Source organism: Gracilinanus agilis, chromosome 3 (assembly GCF_016433145.1).
Source record: "Gracilinanus agilis isolate LMUSP501 chromosome 3, AgileGrace, whole genome shotgun sequence".
In the NCBI taxonomy this organism is placed as follows: Eukaryota; Metazoa; Chordata; class Mammalia; order Didelphimorphia; family Didelphidae; genus Gracilinanus; species Gracilinanus agilis.
In genome coordinates this window covers 76634921-76646599 of record NC_058132.1, presented here as the reverse complement: position 1 = coordinate 76646599, position 11679 = coordinate 76634921, and positions in this window count along the sequence as shown.

Here is an 11679-nt window from a genome sequence, read left to right as displayed (position 1 = left end):
CTCCCCAATGGATCGTTTTAAACTACAATAGTTAAGAGGGAAATAAAAGAGAGAGAGAGAGAGAGAGAGAGAGAGAGAGAGACAGAGAGAGACAGAGAGAGAGAGAGAGAGAGAGAGAGCAAACCAATGTTTGCTAGGCACATTGACCATAAGCCAATTAGGGGGCAATCCCCTATGGCATACAAGTTTACATTCAAAATACTTGTGTTCAATCCCCCCAAAGTTCAATCAGTTATACTCCAAAGTTTATGCTGGATCTTCTGATGCTATAGAGGTTTCTTCAGGCATATTCATGGTGGCTTCTTCAAATAAAAAATTAATCTTCTAGATTCAAAGAGTTATAGAGATCTCTTTCCTGAAATGTTTCTTTCTCAAATGATTTTTTTTAGTTTTATGGCAATTATACAATCCCTATGACAATTATACAATCCCCCTTGAAATCCTCCCTGAGGAGGATGTTATCCAACATTTGGATCAAATTGGGATATATGGTTGAGTTTGGGGTATAGTCAATCAGTTTCAATAGAAGCTGCTCTCTTTGCATGTGAGCAATGAATCCAAGAGTCCTTTTCTCCAATTTTTATAGCTGTTTGAGTGGTTAACAGTACTCGAAAGGACCTTCCCAGAAAGGCTGAATTGCTCTAGTACACTGGAAGTTCATTATGTATGCCTTGTTTCCTGGATTTAGGTCATGAAGTGAAGTCTATAGGTCATGATTATACTACATCTCCAGATTCATGGAGTTCACCCAATTTGTCCTGCAATTCTTGTATATATGTAGCAATAGAATTATCTCCCCCTAATAATGATGTATATGCAGGAGAAAAAGGTTTAGCTTGTATAGGAGGGTGTTCAAAAAGCATCTCAAATGGTGAGATATGTAAATCTCCTCTAAGCCTGCTTTGGAAATAAAATAAAGCTAGAAGGAGAGCTTCAGGCTATTTTAGATGTGTTTCAGTGCATAGTTTGCCAACCATAGTTTTGAGCTCTCTGTTCATTCTTTCAACTTGACCTGCACTCTGGGGATGATATGATACATGGAATTTGGGAGTTATTCCCAGATAGGAATAAACCTGAGATAAAACTGAATCAGTAAAATGGCTTCCTCTGTCAGAAACAATACGTGCAGGCAGGCCAAATCAAGGCCAAAATAATCTATTTTAAGAGTACCTTGGCAACAAAAGCCACTGTGGCTAGAGGAGTAGGAAATGGTTCCAGCCATCTGGTATTCTGATCTACTATGACTGGACAAAATTTATAATATCCCGCTTTTGGCATTGTAATAAAATCTATTTGCAGGTGTTCAAAAGGTGTGTAAGCCAGGGGGTGCCCACCAAATGCTTTGCCACAAAAGGTGTTTGTTTATATGCTTGGCAGGTGGGGCAGGCTGTACACATTTTAGAGGCCATAATAGTTATACCAGGGGCTATCCATACTCTTTTAACAGAGTCTACAGTGCCCTGTGTGCCAAAGTGACCATTTTTTTTTTGCACGGACTGGCATATTTGATGATAAAAACTTCTAGGGAGCAGTGTTTTTCCTTCAGATGACACCCATACTCCATTTATCTGTTTAGCCTTCCATTTTTCCACTTCCTTTTCATTGTAGGAAAGTGATAAATCTGATTCACTATTTGTTGTTAAAGTTAAAATTAATTCATGTCCTTCTATGGTCACTAGCTTTGCAGCAGTATCTTCTCAGTCATTTCCCCTAAAGACAGGGTCAGTTCCACCTGTATGGTGTAAAAGTGAAATTTGGGAAATGTATCAAACTACATTTCCTGTGGTCCAACGGGTTTCCGTTTCCGGTTTTTGGGCTTGGGAAGGCTTACGTCTTGACGCAGGAAAGGGTTTAAATCTCCTGGGTTAGGAGGAAGTGGTCTCTTTTGCCAGTAGGCTCTTTTGCAAGTAGGCGCTTCCAGGTAGAGACAGGAAACAAAATGGAGGTGGCGGCAGTTTTGAATGCTTACAAGCGCGTGGTCTAATGAATTTATCTATCAGCATGGCTTTAATTAAAATACTAAATTATATATTTATACAAGCCTTTATCATTTTTAATATTAACAATGGGCAAGAGCAATGAACTATGGATAGGGCTTCAGGTACTTGGAGAGCAGAAAGAACTTTATTAATAATTTCTGCATTTGCTATAATATATATAGTTTTTCCAGCTGAGGTTAGAAATCCTCTCTGATGACATAACATACCCACTGCCTGACAAATTCCAAATGCATATCTCGAGTCTGTGTAAATTGTTGCCCCTTTGTTTCTGGCAATGATACAGGCATGTTTTAAAGCTATAAGTTCTGCACCTTGAGCACTTATATTTGAAGGCAATGAAGGTGACCACACAGTGGAAAATTCTTTTTTTTTTTTTAAACCCTTACCTTCCGTCTTAGAGTCAATACTGTGTATTGGCTCCAAGGCAGAAGAGTGGTAAGGGTAGGCAATGGGGGTCAAGTGACTTGCCCAGGGTCACATAGCTGGGAAGTGTCTGAGGTCAGATTTGAACCTAGGACCCCCCATGTCTCTAGGCCTGACTCTCAATCCACTGAGCTACCCAGCTGCCCCTCTTATGTAATTCTAACAGAAGATATTTGCTATCTTCTTGGCATGCTGCTGCATTTGGTGAAGTCAAGAGCAAATCATCTACATATTTAATTAAGCAACTATGCTTAAATTGAATATTATCTGTATCTTGGGTCAAAATTTGTGCAAACAAGGTAGGGCTTTCCATGTACCCCTGTGGCAATGGATACCAGGTCCATTATGAACCTTTCCAGGTAAAAGCAAATATATTTCTGGAATCCTCATGAATCGATATTGAGAAAAATGCTAAGCACAAATTCACTACAGTAAAGCTGTGTGGGGAATAGAAAAAATTTTTGTGTTTGGTTTTGCAACCACAGGATATCTTTTGATGACATGATTATTTATAGCCCTTAAATCTTGGATGAATCTATATATGACTTTTCCATCTGGGCCTAATTTTGGCTTTATAACAGGCAAAATAGGTGTACTATATTTCTGATTTGCATAGAATTGTTATTCCTTACTCAATTAATGAATTTATTACCAAGGTAATTCCTTCAATTGCCTCTTTTGATAGGGGATACTGAGGAATGGAAGGAAGTGGGGAATTTTGGGTCTTAATCTAAACGGGATCAGCTGATTTAAGTAGGCCTATATCAGAAGAAGATGTATCCCAAAGAGACTCAGGCATATCAGCTGGTATTTTAAAGGTGGGAGGCTCTTTCACCTCTTGGCTTTCTGAGATAAATATAGGAAGCAAATTTAAAGATTCCTCAGGTAATTCTAGTGACCTAGAGTCATCTGGAGTGCATGTTATTGTTGCTTTTCGTTTACATAATAGGTTTCTTCCCAGCAGATTTGTGAGGGCCTCAGGCATTAGTAGAAAAAAATGTTCTACAGATAAAGGTCCCTCAGATACCATTCAAGGAGAAAGTGTTGGGACCTTTTGAGGTGTTCCTGATACACCTACTACATTTATAGATCCAATGTGATCACATTTTGCATCTGGTTTACTCACCAAAACTGATCTAGATGCTCCAGTGTCTAAAAGGCAGTCATAGTATGAGTTCCTTACTTTTAGGGTTTCATGTGGTTCATTACTATTTGGGGGGGGGGGAATGGATAGGAATAATTGACATTAAAGCATCAGGTTCTGAAAAATCAAAGATTTCATTTTCTAATTCCAAGGTCCTTGCCCCACCATTGCAACCTGATAAAGATGCTTGGGCATTTCTCTGGGATCCTCCATTCTGAGGGAGATTTTCACTCTGTGCATAACATGGATGAGCTCCACTTTGGATGTATTGTTGTAGGGTATTTTGTTGTGTATCATCATTTTCCTCATTTGGAGTATAATTTCTGTAATTATTTCTATTATAATTTTGATACTTGCAATCGAGGAGCAAAATACTAGCCAATCAGAAAGCAAAAAGTTACATAGCATGAGTATACACGTACACACAAAGCATGAATCCTATCATGAGTTCCACCAGGGTTGGGGGGAGGTTATGAAGAAGTAGATATGTCTTTAGGAGGTTCTCTTCTGACTTTATAAAGTTCAGAGGAGATAAGAAGGTAGGATAGCCTAATGGCTTGCTTTCTTTGAGATAAGAGATCTCTCAACCCACTGGACTTATGGCAATAACAAAATGTCCTTGAGATATTATTCTGAACTCCTAAACAGATTTTCCTTCTCTAATGGAATCCCACCCTGAGAAGAACAAATTAATTATTTTCTCTCCACACTCCAATGAAATCACAAATATTGACCAAAAATTAAGAATGTTATTTAGCATTTTCTATGGGGACAAATAAAAGTTTCACCTTTATATCTTTAAAACACTATACCTGATATACATTGTGACCTTGATTACTTATGGAAGAGCTTCAAGCATAAGCCATGTCCTAAGATTCCCAAAGGAAATTGAATGAGAGCAGTAAATTTAACAAAGAAATAGAATTTTTGGAGAAGACTCCAGGTTGACTCCAGCCCATCTGAGCCCAGGGATTGGTGTGATGGGCTAGGGATTTCATTTAACATTCATTTAACATCACAGCAAGATGCTGCATGTATCTCCATTTTAGAGCTTCTTTCATATGCCACTCTGGTTTCTCAATTAGAAAAGATCAAAGGATCTTTAGGTTTTATAATGCCAAGTGAAATCATTTATGACTGGGGCAAAAGACAGCTAGGGACAAGTGAGAAGGGCCCTGGATTTAGAGTTGAAGGACTCAGGTTTGAATTCTGGCTCTCTTGCTGAAGAATACCCATTTAATTTAGGGTAATCTTCACTTCTCTAGTCTCTGACTCTTCCTCTGTAAAATGAAAGTGTTGGATTAGAATTCAGAGATTTCTAATTAACCTTTTCTGTGTCATGGTGGTGCCTTTGAACCCTTTCTCAGAATGATGTTTTAAAATGCATACAATGAAATATATAACTTTACAAAAGAAACCAATTATATTGAAATAGTTATCAAAATCTTTTTTTTTAACAACGTCTATGAGCACAGGCACGTGGTTCAATGGAGAAACATTAGCGAGTCAGGCCTAGAGAAAAGAGGTCCTAGACTTAAATATGGCTCAAATCACTGCCTAGCTGTGTGATCCTGGGCATGTCACTTAACCCCGATTGCCTAGGTCTCCCACTCTTCTGCCTCAGGACTGATATCTTGTATCTATTCTAAAACAAAAGGGAAGAATTAAAAAATAGTATGAGTTCACAGAGCCCACGGAGTCACTAGATGACCATTAATGTTCCTTCAAGCTCTAAGGTTAGGATCCTAGGCTTCTAAACCATAAAATGCTGGAATGAGTTTCAAAGCATTATTTCATATTACCCCATCCCAGAGCTGATTTCTGAAATGGAAACATCAGATCAAAGCCTCCCAGTATCAGTTGATAGCTACATATGAAATAACTTCTGCTTGTATTTCCAAAGCAAAGGGACCAAGACCTTGAGTCACATTAATTTTTCTATTATTTCATCAGTGTAAGTGCCAACTCCCTCCACCATTGTCCTTAGCAACTCCTCTTTATTGAGTGGTCATCAGTTGCTGTGATTTCTCCTTCCCCATCTCCCCCAAGAACAAAAATCATTACCATGTGGACAATCTTGTGATTATGGGATTGAGTATGGAAAGAGTGCTGGAACTGGAATCAGGATACAAGTGTCAAATCATTTTATACTTACTAGCTGTGTGACCAAAGACAAGTCATGTAACCTCTCAGAGTATCAATTTTTTTAGCTATAAAATGGGAACAGTAATACTTTCACTATCTCAGAAAGATTGTGAGGAAAGTGCTTTGCAAACTTTAAAACAAGGCTTCTTAACTGGGGGTGTGTAAGGATGGGGGATGGGACAAAAAGAGCCAGAAGAAGGCTGTTGGTGACAGCTGGTGACAGTTAAGACCAGAGGGGATTCTGGGGAAGTCTCCAGAGGAGGAAGGAGGAGGAAGGACTTCTGGTGGAGGACTGAGAGAGGGAGGAGAACATCTCAGCTCAAATTCAGTTCTGAGGACTTCCTGAGGATCTTTCTTTAGATGTTGATACCCTGATTCCATGGTCAAAGGTATCCCATCACTTCTCATCCAGTAAGACTTCAGTTACCTAAGTTTCTGGACTCCATTTTGGGAGCAATCTCTTGGGCTCCTTCTCCCATTACCCAACCTTGCAAGAGACCCTTTCTGGTTTGTCTTACAATTATAGAAAAGGATAGAAATAGGAAATAGAAATAGAAACTGAAGGAGAAGAGGCGAGAGGAGACGCTTAGGAGTGGGAATCCCAAAGGTTCCCACCTGAGTGTCGGACCTCATAGAAATAGAGAAGAGGGCACCCCAAATCCGTCTGCCCTTCACCCCTTTCCCTAACCCCTGAATTGCGAAGAATAAAAGCCATTCATTAGTCACATAGCATTCCAGAGTGCCTGAGAGAAGAGGGGGAGGAGAATCACAGCTTGGTATGGCTGCCTCCATCTTGGAGCCAGACTACCTGCTGTGAAGTTGACTGACCTTGGGGGAGGCTTGCCTGAACCCCACCCTCATTCAGAATCGGTTTGAGGTCCCCCATACCTCATCTTAAAGGGAAGCCTTGCCCCCAAATCCTGTGGGGAGGCACGACCATCCAGGTCACCCAGTTTGGGGGTGACACCCCTTCAAAGTCTCGGCATTGTATAATTGGCGGGAGGGGAGAAGCTAGAAGAGAGTCTTTCCCCTCATAGACTCTCTCTATCTCCCCTCCATCCCTAACATTTAGGTACTGGATCTGTTTATTATAGGTGTGACCTTTAAAAAAATTCTGATAACTATTTCAGTATAATCAGCTTCTTTTGTAAGTCCATTCTTTTATTTTGTGCATTTAAAAGTATTATGCTAAGAAGAGGTCCATAGCCTTTACTAGATTCCAGAAGGGATCTGTGACATAAAAATAATTAAAATTTCTTAAAACTGGATTGCAGAGGCAGCTAGATAGCACAGTGGATAGAGTGCCAGGCCTGTAGTCCAAAGGATTTGAGTTCAAATGTCAACTCAGCACTTCCTAGCTGTGTGACCATGGGCAAGTCTCTTAATCCTAATTGCCTGTCCCATGCTGATCTTCTGACTTTAAATTGATACTATGTCAGAAGATAAGGATTAAAAAAAACCAATAACAACATCAAAATCCTGTGTCTGACTTTGCAAACAGCAGCTTTCTTGAACCCCAAAATTAAAGTCCTTTGTCTTGGCACAGAATCTTATTAATCCAACCAGGATTGGTTGGTCTCCTTGACCTTGTGCTCCTAGGCACTGTGCAGGTTAACTTTGTGCTCCTTGGCACTGTGCAGTGGCTCTTTTGTGATCCCTTCTCCTGGAATCAGCCATAATTATTAATCAAAGTCCCATAATATTTAACAATCAATGGCAAGGTTCCATAGTCTAAAGCAGTAAAGGGCAAACTATGGCCTGCAGACCAGATGCGGCCCCCTGAAATGTTCTATAGGGCTACCTGATGTTATTCCTAATCTGACGAATACAATGAGCAGGATACAATACAATAAAACTTCGAAAGAGTTGCCTTAGAAACATACTGACAGATGAGCATTTCCTTTCCTTTGGCCTCTTCTTTAAAAAGTTTGCCCATCACTGGTCTAAAGCTTTTGGGTATGCATTGACATTAGGGCTAATGGACATTTAAAACTTATCCTTCAAAATAAAAAAGAATAACAACAATAATACTGGTAACATGTACTTCAAGTCAAAAAAATGAGAGAAAAAAGAAAACTCAAATACTCTATTGCACATACAAGGAAAAACAATAATTTTTTTAAAATCAAAAATATAGGGGCAGCTGGGTAGCTCAATAGATTGAGAGTCAGGCCTAGAGACGGGAGGTCCTAGGTTCAAATCCAGCCTCAGACACTTCCCAACTGTGTGACCTGGGCAAGTCACTTGACCCCCATTGCCCACCCTTACCACTCTTCCACCTAGGAGCCAATACACAGAAGTTAAGGGTGTTATATATATATACACACACATATATATACATATATATATATACATATATATATTTCACATTACATGAAAAGGTGTCAGCCAAGTAGAGGCACAATTTAAAGGTTTCTTACCCTAAAAATGAGATCTATTCTCTTTTTAACTTGGCCATGATCCACAGTGTGAGAGCACATGATTTTCAACAAGTAACAGCTTTTTAAAACAGTAGTACAGCAGCTAATGCACATTCAAAGAAGTAGCAAAATCCCCCAAATCACAAGAGCCCATTTAATGACAATAGCAAACAAACCCGCTATCATTAGGATTCACCTGAGTCTCTATAGCCACTTGCTGTATGACATTTTCAAAACTTTTGAAGCTCATGGATATTTGTCACAATTTCTCAAGATCTAGCCAATCTGTCCACTTTAGTTGAGATATTTTTAACAAACTCTGTTACTTTTGTGTAAATGGAATTATCTCAAGCCCATTCATAGTTAAAACTCTAGCCACCAGAGATTTACCAGTTTCAAAAAAACCTTTACATAATTGTGAAACACTAGTGTCCATGGCTGAAAAGCCTCAAGACAATCTCTTGGACACTCCTTTAGAAAATCCCGATCTAGTTTTATTTATTGATGGTTCTTCTTTTATGAGGAATGGCATACGCTATACTGGAACTACGGTAGTCACAGAATTTGACACTGTATGGTCAGTTTCACTGCCCTCAAATCTAAATGCTCAAGCCTCAGAACTCATAGCCCTAAAACATGCATGTATAATTGACAAAGATAAAAGAGCAACAATTTACATGGATTCTAGACATGCATTTAGAATTTGTCATGCAGTTGGTATGTTATGGTTTCAGAGAGGATTTTTAACCACAACTGGAAAATCTAAAGCTAATGCAAAAATTATTAATGAAGTTATTTCTGCTTTCCAGCTACCCAAAGCCCTAGCTGTAGTTCATTGCAATGCCCATATAGGTGGCACTGACCCTGTCTCTAGGGAAATGACCGGGCAGATACTGCTGCAAAGCTAGCAGCTATAGAAGGGCCTGAATTAATTTTAACATTAACCACCACTGATGACTCAAATTTATCACTTTCCTATGATGAGAAGGAAGTAGAAAAATGTAAGCAGAAATTTAAGGCTAAACAGATAAATGGAGTATGGGTGTCCCCTGAAGGAAAACCCCTGCTCCCTAGAAACTTTTATCACCAAATTTGTCAATCCATTCATAAAAATGGTCATTTTGGTACCCAGGGCATTGTAGACTCTGTTGAAAGGGTATGGATAGCTCCTGGCATAACCACTATAGCCTCTAAAGTGTGTGCAGCTTGCCCTACCTGCCAAGCATATAACAACATGCCTTTTTTTTTTGTTTTTTTTTTTTTGTTTTTTTTTTTTAAACCCTTGACTTCTGTGTATTGACTTATAGGTGGAAGAGTGGTAAGGGTGGGCAATGGGGGTCAAGTGACTTGCCCAGGATCACACAGCTGGGAAGTGTCTGAGGCCTGATTTGAACCTAGGACTTCCCGTCTCTAGGCCTGGCTCTCACTCCACTGAGCTACCCAGCTGCCCCTCAACATGCCTTTTGTGGCAAGGCTTTTGGTGGGTGTCCTTTGGCTTACACACCTTTTGAGCACCTGCAAATTGATTTCATAACAATGCCAAAGGCTGGACAATATAAATTCTGTCTAGTCATAGTGAATCAACTGACCAGGTGGCCAGAAGCATTTCCTACTACCTGAGCCACAACGGTTTTTGTCGCCAAGGTGCTTTTAAAAAAATCATTCCTTGTTTTGGCCTGCCTGCACATATTGACTCGGACGGGGGAGTCACTTTACTGATTCAGTTTTATCTGAAATATATTCCTGTTTGGGGATAACTCCAAAATTCCATGTACCATATCACCCCCAGAGCTCAGGCCAAGTTGAATGGATGAACAGAGAACTTAAAACTATGATTGGCAAATCACTGAGACACATCTAAAATGGCCTGAAATTCTCCCTTTAGCTCTATTTTATCTTAGAAGCAGGCCCAGGGGAGATCTACACATCTCACCATATGAGATGCTTTTTGGACATCCCCTTATACAGGCTAAGCCTTTTCCTCCTGCATATACATCACTATTAGGAGGAGATAATTCTATTGCTTCCTATATACAGGAATTGCAACACAAACTTTGTGAACTCCATGAATCTGGAACTGCAGTACAAGCAGGACCAATAGACTTTTCACTTCATGACCTGAACCCAGGAGACAAGGTATATATAAACAATTTCCAGTGCACTGGGGCAACTCAGCTTATATGGGAAGGCCCATTCAAAATTTTATTAACTACCCCAACAGCTATAAAAATTGGAGAAAAGGACTCTTGGATTCATTGCTCACATGTAAAAAGAGCATCTTCTATTGAAACTGATTGACTGTTTCCTGTTACCTGCATTGGAGATAACAGTTCATAGACTAATGGATGCTGTTTTTTTGGAATCACATTGTATTTTTTGTTTTTGTTGTTCTTGATTTTTCCCTGAATTTATTTTTAATTTTTTTTATTTGTTTTTCCTATAATCTTTTAATAGAATAATTGATTTTTTCCCTTTTTCTCATTTCTTGTACTTAAGTACATATAATCACTTAATCTTTTTTTTTGCAGTGCTATATATAATTTATATATATATATATATATACATATATATATATATATTTGCTATAATATTACTGCTTACTCACAAGGCTTTAGGCTTTGGGAACCTGCCATGTATTGTTAAATGTTATGGGACTGTGATTAATGCTTCTGTCTGATTCCAGGAGAAGGGAACACAAGAGCCGTTAATTGTGCTAAGAAAGCACAAGGTCATGGAGACCAAACGACCAATCCCAATGGGATTGATGAGAAAATCTGCACAGTTACAAGGAGCACAAGGTCAAAAAGATCATTCAAATACTGGTGGGATTGAGGTATTCCCACACCAATACTAAGGACTTGAACTCAGTGTCAGACTTGAAGTTGCAATGCTTAACATATGTTAAGATGTAGGACTCTTCGAACTACACTGCCAGTCAGGTACCACAGGTTGGCCATCATCTGGCTCACCCATATATTCCTGAGAGTGAAGGGATGACAGGCACTTCCCTTGCAAATCTGGCCCTTTTTCTCTCTTATAGAATGGCAACTTCCTGTAGTCTTGGCTGCAAATGGGTAAGTGCGGTATTACTGCATTGTGTCCTACAGACTAATAGGATGGAAATTATATTAATTGGACCCTAATACAAGGGCCTGTTATGAATTTCTTTTCATTCAGAAATTTTATATACATAGATTTTGATATTTTGATTCTGATTTGAAATGTTTTCTTTTTCCAAAGTTTCATTTTTTCTATTTGATTTTCTTTTTTATACTTTTTTTTCTTTTGAATTGACTCATACAACCCCATAACTCAACCATGTATCCTGAGCTGATCTGGGTATTTCTTTTTTAAATTCCCACATCAGGAGGGATTATATTTTTATAAAATCCAAGATTTAATTGTATTTTTATTAAATCCAAGATTTAATTTTTTGATTTTGTTCGAGAAAAATTCTCAGGGAAAGAAGCTTGCTGATTCCTTAATCCAGAGAATGAACTGTTTGCAGAGAGATGCCTGAAGAATCTACATTGAATCAAGAGATCTA